Here is a 12,387-nt window from a genome sequence, read left to right as displayed (position 1 = left end):
TGATGGTTGACTGCAATCAGTATCTTACTACTTTGACTGATTTCAACTGGTTTTGTGATGTGATTCTATATGTGTTTGCATGGGTGTGTGAAAAAATGCGTACTTGCATTTGCACATATGCTTAACTCTTAATGTGAATGTTGTGCAGTTAGGGGCTTTGGTTGTACTACAAACTAGAAAATTGGTAAATACCCAGAGTACAGGGAGAAAACCTAACTCTCAGACATAACCCACCAACATATTTTCACACACACACTCACACACACGTACAAATAAATAAATCAGATCATCTTTATTGTGTAACGGCCGCGCCAACAAATACCTGTAAGTCTGCAGAAGTGACTGGTCACACGAGAGAGGGCGTGCAGTTAATGTGGATGTCGGAGTGAAGGTGTGGATATATCTGACCCTGTGTGCGTGTGTGTGTGGCAACAGGTGGTTGAGTTGTCAGCGAGTGTGTGACCTCACAGTCTCAAAGTTCATGTGGATCCCTGAGAATTGACACCCCCCTCCCACACACACACACACACACACAAATATGTGCACACGAAGTTTATTCTGTTGAAAGCATTTCTTATTCATTTATTTACTTCACTAAACCTTTTAACACATGAACAAGCACACCAACCAAAATTTCTGAGAAACCAAGACAAAACAAACCTCTTGATTAGAATAATTTGTTACGTAACTCATCCTGCAAACATTCTTTTGTAAACTGCACCCTACAGCTATTATATTCTTACTACTGAAGAGGCTTTGTCAATACTAAAGCTACAAAAAACATGAAGGAAATATTATACATCTGAGACTTTTGCAGCTGCCCAGAAACATGAAATCTGGATAAGGCCGCATGTGTCTTTATATCATTACTACGCAATAAACTGTGTTTTAAAACTACAGCTGAGTTAGGGAGCACAGTGCAACGAAGAAAACTCTTTTCTTGGTTTAAGGAGGTCACTGTAAAGTTTCACCTTGGCTTTGAAACCCAGTAATATATTACAAAGTAACTCAAAACAAATCACAGCAACAGTTATGTTGCCAACAACTACAGTCGACAGCTTTTAGTCAGACCTGATTTTGCCCTCTAAGCTGCTGTCACCCATTTCCTCCTCAGCTCGTCTACCCCCCCCCCCCCCCCCCCCCCCCACCCTCAGTTGTCTCCTGTCACCCTGAAGGTGAGAGGTGCTGACGAGAGGAGCACATGTGAGTGGGGGGAGACAGAGGACGGAAGGGGGGAGGAGAGCTTATTTTAGAACCCAGGAATGATTGGCTTGTTGTTTCTGAGTGACAGGGGGGTGGAAATTGGGCACGGTGCATCCGTGCCACACACATACAGGAACACAGCAAATGCAAATGCAGAAATATGAACATTTCTACACGATGCCGGTCGAATGTCTTTTTCGACTTTGAAAGACGTGCTTTGAGGAGGAAATATAAAATCAGTTTAAAGCCGCAGACCATCCCAGGCACACCCACGCTCGTATATTTACACAGACACACTTCTGCATGGTGTCAGTGGAAGGGTGATTCTCTGCAGAGGTGGGGACATTAACACTTGTGAACGGCCAGGTGCCGACGTGACAGATCTGTCACACTATATGCCAGCAGGAAAAGGACAGCAGGAGAGGACATAGGAGGAAGGAGGGAGGAAGAGGGAGCAGAGTGCTTGTGAGGGTGTTCAAGATTTGAATGAAAGTTTTACAGTATTTTGACTTTTAGGGCATCAATGAAAAGGTCAGTAAATCACCCCAAACAGAATCACCTTTGGCTGACAACGAACAGTTTCTCCAAGCACAATAATGTTCCTCCTGTGTGCATATTAAATGAGGTCCTTTTCTGAATTCAGAATTTTCCACTTAAGACTTGTGATATATCAGTATTAGTCCAGGTTTTAGGAGTATACTTGTGTATACATGTGCGCAGAGCATTCTGCATTCTCATGAAAAAAAAGAAGGATGTAGATTTTTCATCATGCCCTAACCTTTTTCTCAAAACTTTGACTTTTTTCTTGAAGTGCATGATGAAAAAAAATATACCTTCTCTCATTCCCGTAGAATATGTCTTTTTTGACATGTGCAAACAATTTCAACCCATTGTGGTGCAATAAATCTGGCAGAAATATAACAAAAAAGTAGTTTTTCTATTTAGTCTGAAGAAGCAATGAATTTATTCAACAGAAAAAAGCTAACCAATGCACGTTTCTCTTCATCATTTTTTTGCAACTCCCATCATGTGATATTTACTCCTGGTGGGAAAATCAAGCGCAGACAGCATGTGTTTATTCTACCCAGACAAAAGTCTTTGGTTCGGGTGTTTACATGATCAATAGGTCCTAATACTGTATTTTCATATTTAATATATTACGACCCAATTCAGTCCGACTGAAATTTCTGTCCGATCAGGCCAGTCTGTTTTGACTGAGTTGGTTACAAGAGTTTATTCTGATTAGACCAAATATTCTCAGTTAGTGTATTCCTAGCATCCATATAAACCTTGACGGTATCAGATTACACCATCTGGGTTGTGAGTTTTTTGTTTAGCACTTCTACTCTGCCTCACAAACCACAACATGAATATCATAGTCCTTTATGTATTAGTAGATCTGTTCCAACTGGTTTTCTGTTTCTGCTCACATCCACGATATGAAAGAAAGGTAAATGAGAACAGAGTTGGATTTAGCTTGTGTGTGACCCTGTGCCTTTTTTGTTTGCTGCCTGTTATTTTAATGTGTCATCACAATGAATTTCGCAGCCATACAAATCACTATGTTTAAGGTATCACCGTTACTTGTATTAGCTATTATTATCTGCTTTGATTTACTGTTAGCATTAGCCGCACATAAATACACACTTAGCAGTGCTGCCAAGGCATCTCATCGTGACACTGAATATCCCCAGTGGTCCGAGGCATCAAATCAAAGCTGAGAGGCATCAGTCTTCATCCTAGAGTGTGTCTGAATGTGTGGCTACGCATGCCAGCTCAGGCATACTAATATAGACATACACCGCAAAAGCGAAACGAGAGAGTGAGCGAAAGAGAGGATTCGAGGCTGGACTATTACTGTATGTTGTTGCACCAACACTGATTGCATTTCATCCACTAAAGCAAAGTTTTTACAACTACACAACGACATACATATGAGCAAGTAAGTGCTTGATTATTGAGTTTAATATAAATCTTCAGTTTTCCATTTGCAGCTTGATGCTGAATGTCGCAAGGTATGACTAATCAGCATCAACTCAAGAGCAATACTATTTAACCCTTTTATTGTTCTCCGGGCAAAATCTGACCCGTCCTGAACGTTTCAGTATCACAGAATTTGATATACATGTGGTCTACTGCCCATTGATTCTGAAAAGAAGTCTACAGTGTATCGGTGATGGATCATCCCTATGTTCCCTGCTTTATATGTGACCGGGGAACATAGGATCCTTTTTTAAAAAAAGGGTTAGGGTTAGGATTAGGGTTAGTGACAGGGTTAGGGAAGATAATACATTACTGCAGGAGGCTTTGTCGATTGGGATGGAAGAAGAGAATCGTTGGGCGAACTAGATAAAATAGGTGGATTCTTTTAAACATGGCCTATAACTTATGACAAGTATTGCTTTGCTGGGAAAACTACACTGCCTCGAAATGTTTTCCATGTATACAGCTTGATGGTTAGTGGCACTGTCAAACAGTGAGTCTTGGCGAAAGTGGAATAAACCTGTTTAGCATATCTTTCCTCTGTACCCGCTCCCTGTCGTCCCTCTGGGAATTGGCTACCCTGAGCACTCAACACAAGAGTCAGTATTTGCATAGAGGCCAGTTATGTGGTTTTAGCATTCTGTGTGATTGAAGAGCGCATTAGCATACGGGCCGCCGACGTGCCCACGTGGTCGAGCGTGCTCAGAGGGGAGTTGTGGCCTGCTGTACGTGACCGAGCATATGAACCGGCAAGTACACAGGTGAGGTCATGCTGGGCAGTGACAAGAAATTTCCCTGGAACACAAAGTAAGGTTTGGCAAAGAAAGCTGTATCCGTCAAGAGGATAAAAGAGGTCTGTTTGTATCTGATGAGCAACATATTTAGAATTACAAATGGCGGTTTGTGTTGCGGGGGGAAAAACGAAAAGCCTAAAGTTTCTCGAAAATAAAAGGACTCCCAGAGGTTTCCCAAATGTAACTTTTGTAATGGTCTTATTATATGTGTCAGCTCTTGAGTTGGTGGGATTTCAGTGAGAGATTGGTGTGGGGAATTCAGGATTTGAAGTCTGATACCACGCTTGTGTGTTTCTCCATTTAACGAGCCAAGGGTTTACTTGGTAGGGAGAGTAGTAAGGAGTGCACCTGTGCTCCAGGGGACTTCAGCTGGTGACATGACGAGGGAGGGTGTGCTGATGATGTTGCAGGCTCAGCTTGGCCACATCTACGTGACCTGTTAATGGCCTACTGGGTATTTGATGACAGTTGCAAGAATCTGAGGCTCAGGGTGTGCTTTACAGCCGTTAAATCTTTGTCATCAAATCTGCCCTAGCTAAGCTGATTTATGGCCACCTCCCCTCCCCAATAGACACTCGATGAACTCTGATCTATGAGTGGAGCGTTGAGAAATAATTATGACACAATATTTTCCTGTAATCTTTCCATGTCAACAAAGAGAACACAACCACCCCCTGTGATTCTCTCTCCAGCTCTACAGTGATATACAGAGACACAAACTCTCATTCATGCGAGAACACGTGTAGACTTCATAGTGAGTATGCAACACTTCTTGCTTGCGTGAGATACTGAGAAGGTCTGATAGACTGAGTGTCGAGCCAAAAAGAAAGCAGAGGCTCTGTAATGTCTTGTAAATGTCTATCGGTTCTTTAGCCATGTGATGTGTGGCTCTGTCCCCTCTCAGTCCTCTGGCACACACATAAAGTGCAGGACAATTATTCACAGCTGCCTTAGCAGACAGTTTTAAGGGTTGAGGACTTTTTGGGAACCTGACCTGAGCACTTGTTGATAACAGGACCAAAGAAAAGCAGCAGAAACTTGAATGGATAAAAATACCTCATATTTATAACACTACACACTTCGGTTAAAATGAATGAATGTGAACAATGGCAACATTAGGGACAAGTTATGTCAAATCCAGGAACCGCTACGTGAAACATGAAAACAAAAAAGATGCCATGGTGGGTTGAGGAAATGATACAGGAACTTTGAGAATCTGTGTATTGTAATTTAATGTAAGAAATCAAAAATGCATAGAAATCGTGTGTAGTATGACATATGTGATGTTTATGCAGAGCAAAGTTTTGTCACACATAGAGCAGGGGAAGGGAAAGTGAAACTAAATTCAGTAAACACGATTCACGTAGGGGACCACTTCCTTAAACACCATGCATAAATGCTGTACAAAATCGTGGCAGTTTCAAATATTGGCTCAGGATATAAAAAATCATTATCATTTGCTGTTTGTTGCAGAGGCAGCCTGGCTGAAAATTGAAGCCAGTGCCATAGACTGCCAAAGACTGCTGTTCCTCAAATGACCACTTGCATCTGGTTCCAAAAGGGACTCGATAACCATAAATGTTCATGTTAAAATTACATATTTTGGACTCCGTAGATAATTTCTCTGTTCATGACAGCTACAGAGGGGTGAAGTCTTATGTGAATACCCCTATTTGCTTGTGTCAAAGCTTAGTTATGCATAATTAACCTTTTAAAGCCTGAATCACGTGGCTTGCTCTATTGTTCACTGGTCTTGCGTTGCTCCCCAACACCAATCATCATTGCCATAGTGGCAGCTTTTATTCCCAGAAAGCGCAGCTTCCCAGTCTTCAGCCACACTTTGAATTTTGTCCATCAATGAGTTATGGTAATTCAAATACCGCTACCGAAGCTGTTTTTTATGCGCGGACTGACGTTCATGTCTTAAAGGGTTAAGGGCATAGCCACTCTGAGTGACAGGTGAATGACATCTTATGTTTCTAGGAGCCTGCCAAAGTGTCAGTTGCCTGCTTCAACTCTACTCAACCTCTTTGCCCATTTCCAGATTATTTGGGGGTCACCTTGACTGGTACTGGCACAGCCGTCCTATGTGGAGCCGTAGGGGGCTAGCTACTGCAGCGCAGAACACAGAGAAGATATCTGAGTAGACAGGTGCTGAACAAAACAGAACTTTATGTGCTTGTCACTGAGACATGTGAACAAGGAAACTAATTTCGGCCCAGTCGCAGCCATGGAAATGCTGTGCTACTATAAATTAAACTTTTGGAGGAGTCAGGCACAACCAAGATGGCGACTGCTGGAGACCCCACACTGAGCTTCAAAGCCATGGGTCTCACTGAGGGTATCTCCATCTTTATAAATATAGTCCATGCTTTGGCCCTAGAGCCATGCATTTTAAATATAACCTGTTAAACAATATAATGTAAATTGAAACAGCAGGGACTCTGTGTACTCTTTTTTGTACTCTTTTCTGATTCTGATTCTGATTCTTACCTATGCTACCATCTTGGAAAAGAGAAAAAGACATTAAATGCTGAAATATTGTATTTGAATTAGAAAATGAGTTATAAGCCATAAGAGCTGCTGATCCACAAGAGGTGACTGACAGGGTCGTGCCTGCACGTAAGTGGGATGGTCTTTATGTGTATATTTTCTGTCTGTGTATGCTTCCATTCCCTGCCTGTGCCCCAGGCCACTCTGCACTAACACTCTGCTGTTAATAAGGACGGTGTTTGTGAAGGCCCATAAGCACGTGTGTGTCTGTGTGTGTGTTTGTGTGTTTGTGTGGATGTAGCCCTTGCCTGACCATGGCTTGTCCAAGTCTTAGCATGCTCATTTATAGCCAAGCAGCCCATCAATCTTAATAGAGGAGAGAAGTGCAAAGAGCCGATGAAACGCCAGACATGATCACTATTCGCTCAACGGGGGCAAGGAGAGAGGGAGGAGCGAAGGGAGGGAGCCGAGGATGACAGGAGGAGAGATGGAGGTGGCGGGGTGAGGGGGCACGGAGGGAGTGAAAGTGAGGAGGGGTAGGCGTGGAGGAAGGGAAGAAGGATGGGGTGAGAAAGAGAGAGGTCGCAACTTGTTTATCCACGTTGGTGATAATAAAGAGCTGATCCTCTCTCTTCTGTCCATGTCGGCCTGATTGAGCGACGGCCAGCCGAGCTACGTGAGGACTGCTGAATAGTCAAAGTTAGAACACAGTATGTCTAATAAGCACTTCCCATGTTTGTCTTCTTTTTTTGGGAGGATTTTTTCTTATAATCAAACTCCTAAGAGTTTATAAGTATTTCGTTGGAAAGGCTGACTTGCACACACTGCATCACCAGCAAAGTTAGAAGGGGTCACATGCTGGGCGTCAGATCACACTGTGCTCTGAGACCCGGTCCTGGAATGGGATGGTGTGTGTGTCTCGGTGGGGGTAGGAGCACTGCTGAGAGGTGGGGAATGGCAAAAGGATATTTGGCAATGTGCTGCAAGGCTGTGCTGACACAGGCCACCGCGTCTTCATACAACAACAGAGCAACAGATCATTCTCCCAGGAACAGTGAGTCAACATTTGCAGTTTGACACTGGTCCTGTTTACCTGCTTGCATAACTGTACAGTTAGGAAAATAATCCAAGGGAGGCAGTGTCCATAAATAAATAATAACTGAGTATAACTACAACAACGTGGTTCTAGTCAAAGATGAGGCTGCATATGTTTATGCGTAAATTTTATTCCCTTTCATAAACACCTGCAGCCCATTCACATGAGAGAGGCTGAAGTGTAATATGTGATGTTTATGACAGGGAAAGTTTGCTTAATAGGGCGATTCAAAGCACCGTGTGTAACACATAAAAACCTTTAACAAGAAACACAAGTCGGAATGAAAAGGCATACTGTACGCAGGAGATTATGTGGAGAAAAATGAAAAATGGCCAAAAACCGCATTAAAAGTCATTAAACGAGGAGAAGAAACAATATCGTGCCGTAAAAAGTAATGGAGACTCCTGAAGTTTCTATCATTTTAGATTAAACTGGTTTCTCATCATTACTAGATGTTCAGTTCCACTTAAAGAAACATTTGTTATGATGTGATACTGGATTGCATGGTGGACAAATGGACAAAATGTGTTAATTATGTCCCTTATTCATATTTGGGATCGATGTTGTTTTGTTGACACAGCAGAGTCTTTTGAAAGGTTAGCATTAATGTATGCAGAAAAGTGTAGCAGAACTCTTCTGGGTGGGGGATGATACAGGATTTATTTGTTTGTAGTGTACATGTAGAATGCAATTTCCCAAGGGAGGGAAAAGAAAACATATTAAGTGAAAGGACACCTTGCTCAGCAGATGTCACCACGCCTTTACATTTACAATATTTCCTCTCTAAAATACTTTTTCACACTTATATGCTTACTTGTTTTCTTGGATACAGATGAAATGATTAAATGTTCGGTCATCAGCTACCATTAGCTTAACTTAGCATAAAGCTCCATGTGTTGATTCCCCTGGGGTCTGGGTTTTACCATCAGGTTACAACCAGCACAAACGACACTGCTCCCAGAATTAATGTGCAAAACTTGTTTTGTGCAGATAAAACAAATGACACGAAACAGTGTTTTTTGGGACTGGTTTTCCATCAGAGATGACACCTCCACAAGCTCAAGGGGACAGCCCAGAACAGAGCTGGCCTTCTTCACCAGTCTGTTCAGTGTCTTTATGTCTTCTTAGGATTGCTCCTGCCCTCTCATGGAGTTTCCTTAGCAGGTGCACTTATACATATTTACACAACACGATTAAAAGGTTCGATGCAGTCTTTGTTAATATGTGCATGTGGTTCAGCTCTTGTGGTTTCTTTGGGATAATTGCAAACTACAAGTCACTAGCCATCACAGTAGCCATCTTCGTGTCCTCTGCTACCTTGGTCCCTATGGGCTTGGACAGGGTGGCTACTCTAGGTGAGGGTGTCCCTTCATACAGCATGGTGAAGAAGGTGCAACTCGAATTGGGTCCACCATGATTGAAGGTTCTCTACAAAGAAGATAAAGTGTGTAACTGCAGGAGTGGACTGTGCTGAAAAATATGCTACGTTTTCTTAAAGTGACTGCTGCTGTCGAGGCCATGAACTTATCAACCGCTCTTTGTATTTCATTGATTGCAGTGACTTTCTTATTAGAATTCCACAATGTTTCATAAAGCAAGTAGTATCAAATATAGCAATAGCTGTGCTGCTTGACAGCTTAAAAGTACCTCCTTATTTATGTCTGATGAGATCTGTCAAGATGAGACGCTTTCACTTGCTGGACTTTTTTTGTCAGATAACTCAAACACACATCAAAGCAGCTCAAATATTTAAAACCCCATTCATGTCCTGTATATTTTGCCGTCAGTTGTGAAAGCCGGGACCACGGAGGGCAGCGCGGTGTGGCGAACCTGGGAACGCCTGCAACAGCTGTGAGGAACCATCAGATCTGCCATTCCTCACACTTCAACAGCCAACAAGAGAGCGATTTATGATGGCCGGAGAGAGGGAAAAAGAGACGGACAGGGGAGCGGGAGACATAAACAGAGACGGGGAGGGAAGAGGAATGAAATAAACACAGAAAGGGATACAAGGAGTTGAAAGGAGACGTGATAAAGCAAGCAAAATGAGTGAGGCAGAGAGAAAGGGAGCGGGAGTGGCAGAGAGGACGCCGGGGGGGAGCAAGATGGCTGAACATGAACACAGAGTACTCAAGGGTAAAGAAGAAGAAGGTAGAAAGAAAAGCATGCTCCTGCTAACTGGGTCTACTAAAGACGACAGCACGATCACACATGCGGTGACGTTCGCTTCATGAGACGTTTGCCTCCCGATACAATTCCTCGCGGCGGTTTCCCGTCCTATGTCTGCTCGTTCTTGTCTGCGGTGGGTTGATGGTGTGAACACTCCGTTTATTTGGTCTTTTAATACAAGTTGACCCCTTTCCTCTGACGTGTGTGTGTATGCATATATGTGTGTGTGTGTGTGTGTGTGTGTGAGTGTGTGTGCGCGTAGGTCCAGAGAGCAGTCTCCCATGACAACTACGTCAACGACCCAGAGACGGTGTCGAAAGAAGACCCCACCACACAAGGAGAGAAAACACACATCAGCTCAATACACATGCGCGTATGCACACAAATAAACTTTAGCACATATACGCTCATATATCTAACAAAGCTGTATAGCACGCAGAATAATATATGTACATGTGTGTGTGTTTGTGTGCGTTCTGGTCTTGAGGAAGTCTTCAGCATGTGTTAGATGAATCCCCGGGGCTCTCACTGAAACCCGATTGGCTGGTGGACCTGCTGTGTTTGTTTCCACAGTGACAGAGCTGTCACTGCCTCCTGCCACCCAGGTAGAGCTGTCAATCACAGCAGCCTCACAGCGCCCGATCAAAAGGCAGATAGTGTGTTTAACGAGTTGTAATATCGCTATCAGTCATGCTCAAATGAAATACAAATGTCAAAGTTTTTATTAGGAACGGTAAAAGTTCAGTTTGCAGGATGCAGTGTGTCAGCCGTGAAATACAACAGACATCGCTGAATAGCAACTTGGCTTTTGGCGAAAGACTAGTTTTATTACATTAAAACACACACACACACACACACACACACACACACACATACACAACCAAACATTTAGTGCTGCTCATTTTTCATTCTCTCATGCTTTAAATCACATCACCACCTTCTTGATTTAGGGTGTTCCCAAAAGAAGTATAACTGACTTCACTTCACTTCACTAATTTCACTACCTCTGAATGTCTTAATGCTCAGATACACCAAATCCACCTCAACATTTTTGGGGTGGAAAATTGCCGGGCCAATCAGATTGTTTTGGTGAGCTCAATGAGGTGATGGACAGAAGGCTAACAGTGGGGTAGTCTTACACATCAACTCTGGGCAGTGGAACTATATTGCAGAAGTCTCTGATTGGTTGTATGACTTTCCAATTGCATGCAAAGTTTTTTCTTCCTCTGTATCAACGACTGTGAAACGGCCAATAACATAATCCAAATGTTACCCATATTCTGATAAGAATTGAATGCCAGGTGATGTAGTCTGTAGCCATCAATCAAACTGGGAAACCAGCACCTTCTGTCAGTGCCCTCTGAACTTTGTCATTTTGCTCACTGTCATCACTGTGTTTCACTGGTTTACTCACTTTCAGCATGCGGACCCTGGCACTCATCAGTGGCCAAACATCGGCAGACGTTTGGTGTGTCTTGGTCAGCTTCCTGTAAAAACAAAACATAGGAGTTGCTGCTGTAATGGCAACAGTCAAGAACTGGAACTGAAATAATATTATGAATGTGCAGCATCAGGAAGTAAAAGGCAACAGTATAAGACATAGATGTCATTTACTAACTCTGTTGTAATCCGTTACAGCCAGTGTGCACTGGCCAGTATATCTTTTTAAATGATGCAACAGTGGAATTTAATTATCCAACTTCAATCAGGTGAGACTTCAAAAAATCCTTCATTCCCTGAAACAGGCACCAGTTTCTTACAAAGGCTGCCTTAGCACTGACACAAATAATGGGTAAGGTCATAATACTTCGGAATAAAGTCTTTTCTGTTTTGGAGTTGAGGCGTATCTGAAGGCAGATGAAAAGCAGATGTAACACAATCTAGAAAGAACAGTGTCACAAAACCAGTCTTGACACATGTTCACAAAAATAGACCCGCAACTTTCGTGATGGTTAGAGGAGGAAGCAGAGAGAAAGAGATGGACCAAATATATCACTCTCTGTGGTGCAGTAATTGGTCAAAACCCAAATAAAGGTATCTTCAGTGATCTTCCTCTCATTGTCACGCAGATAGCACCAACCACTGACCACCAATGCACCCACCACTGACCACCAACACAGGAACTGCCAAAAACCACCTCCTTCGAGCCGGATTTGAACCAGCGGCCTAAGGATGCCCATTTGTATCCCTCTACAGTCCTCCGCTCTACCAACTGAGCTATCGAAGGGGTCATCGTGGACCATCTACGTAAGGCAATTTCGCATCTCGGTCATAATATTCTGTTAAAATAGTAGTGTGGAGTTAGAATCTGCATGAAAACCCATGAAAGCTGAACACAGAAAGCATCTGCTGCCGGTGCGTGAACCTGATTGCATCATGTGTTCTCCCTGTGGCGTATGTGTCATTGTACACGACTGGGATTGTGTGTGAATGCGCGTGTGTGTAACCCATGTGTACGCGTTTCCGTGTTAATCCCTGTCCTTGCTCAGCAGTCACACACTCTGGTGCACACACAAAGAGCAGTCGGTCCCGCGTGGCCTACAGTAGCTTCACGCCGGCTGATCTGAATACAGTAAAGGCTTTTCACTGTAATCACTGATCAATAATCGAGGCCAGTATTCAATACTGTTCCTGACGGCAGACGCTGAG

At 43.1% G+C, this 12,387-nt stretch overlaps 1 non-coding gene across 1 annotated transcript; it reads right to left on the bottom strand.

Annotated features, from left to right (window-relative positions):
* Window positions 1-11,876: 11,876 nt before the first annotated feature.
* Window positions 11,877-11,965, bottom strand: trnay-gua. Its single transcript is given in 2 exon segments — window positions 11,877-11,912; window positions 11,929-11,965. It is a non-coding gene; the product is annotated as a tRNA-Tyr (tRNA).
* Window positions 11,966-12,387: the final 422 nt, after the last annotated feature.

Source organism: Mugil cephalus, chromosome 21, assembly GCF_022458985.1.
Source record: "Mugil cephalus isolate CIBA_MC_2020 chromosome 21, CIBA_Mcephalus_1.1, whole genome shotgun sequence".
Lineage (NCBI taxonomy): Eukaryota > Metazoa > Chordata > Actinopteri > Mugiliformes > Mugilidae > Mugil > Mugil cephalus.
Note: the sequence above shows the minus strand (reverse complement) of the source record. Positions and strands in the feature narration are given on the sequence as shown.